The sequence below is a fragment of the Pseudorca crassidens genome, chromosome 1, assembly GCF_039906515.1.
Source record: "Pseudorca crassidens isolate mPseCra1 chromosome 1, mPseCra1.hap1, whole genome shotgun sequence".
NCBI lineage: Eukaryota > Metazoa > Chordata > Mammalia > Artiodactyla > Delphinidae > Pseudorca > Pseudorca crassidens.
Window position 1 is genome coordinate 55,497,312 of NC_090296.1, and position 1,481 is coordinate 55,498,792.

At 36.9% G+C, this 1,481-nt stretch overlaps 1 non-coding gene across 1 annotated transcript; it reads right to left on the minus strand.

Annotated features, from left to right (window-relative positions):
* Nucleotides 1–600: 600 nt before the first annotated feature.
* On the minus strand, nucleotides 601–672 carry TRNAD-GUC (transfer RNA aspartic acid (anticodon GUC)). Its single transcript has one exon. It is a non-coding gene; the product is annotated as a tRNA-Asp (tRNA).
* Between the last annotated feature and the right edge of the window lie 809 nt (nucleotides 673–1,481).

The following is a 1,481-nucleotide window of genomic DNA, read 5'->3' on the forward strand; positions in this document are numbered from 1 at the left end:
AACAGTATGAATGCATTTAATGCCATTGAACTGTACATTTAAAAATGGTGACGGGGATACATTAAAAAAATTTTTTTTAATTAGTTAATTAATTAATTATGGTTGAGCCTGGTCTTAGTTGCAGCATGCAGGAGCTTCATCGCGGCATGCAGGATCTTTTAGTTGCGGCATGAGAACTCTTAGTTGTGGCATGAGTGTGGGATCTAGTTGCCCAGTTAGGGATCGAACTCGGGCCCCTTGCATTGGGAGCGCAGAGTCTTAACCCACTGCACCACTAGTGAAGTTCTGAAGGTGATACATTTTTAATGTGTATTTTACCACAATTAAAGAAAAGAAAGAAATTCTGTCTGTACCCATTAACTGTCACTCTCTACTCTTCTTTCTTCCAGGCCCTGGCAGCCACTAATCTACCTTCTGTCTCTATAGGTTTGCCTGTTCAGGACATTTAATATAAATGGAATCATACAATATGTGGTCTTTTGTGTTTTGCTTCTTTCACTGAGAATTAGCTTTTAATATTCATGTTGTCATGTGAATCAGTCTTTCATTTTTCCTGAATTGTACTTTTTTTTTTTAGCCATGCCACGCAGCTTGTAGGAGTTCCCCGACCAGGGATTGAACCCGGGCCACAGCAGTGACAGTGCTGAATCCTAACCACTAGACCACCAGGGAACTCCCGTCAGTCTTTCATTTTTTATGACCGAATGATATTCTAGTATATGAATATACTATATTTTGTTTATCCATTCATTAGTTGCTGGATATTTGGGTTGTTTCCACTTTTTTGTTATTGTGACTAATACTGCTGCGAATATCTGCGTACAAGTCTTTGTGTGGACATGTGTTTGCATCTCTTCCGGGTTAACACCAAGGAATTGAATTGTTGGGTCATATGGTAATTCTATATTTAACATTTCAAGGAATCATCAAACTGTTTTCCAAAGTGGCTGCACCATTTAACATTCCCACCAGCAGTATATGAGTGTTTCAGTTTCTCCACACCCTCACTGACACTTGTTGTAGCCTGTCATTTCCATTATGGCCATCCTAGTGTGTGTGAAATGGTAACTCACTGTGGGTTTGATTTGCATTTCACCAATAACTAATGACATTGTATAACTTTCATGTGCTTATTGACCACTTGTGTATCCTTTTTTGGAGAAATGTTATTCAAATCCTTTGCCCATTTTAGGATTATTTGTCTTTTTCTTACTGAGTGGTAAGGGTTCTTCATATATCTGCAATAAGACTTTTATTGATATGTGACTTGCAAATATTTTATCCCATTCTGTGGGTTGTCTTTTCACTTTTTAGATGGTATCTTTTGATGTAAAAAAGTTTTTAATTTGATGAAGTTCAATTTGTCTATTTTTCTTTTGTCACTTGTCATATTTAAGAAAACCGAGGTCACAAAGTTCTGTTCCAATGTTTTCTTCTAACAGTTTTATAGTTTTATTTCTGACATTTAGGTCTGTAATCCA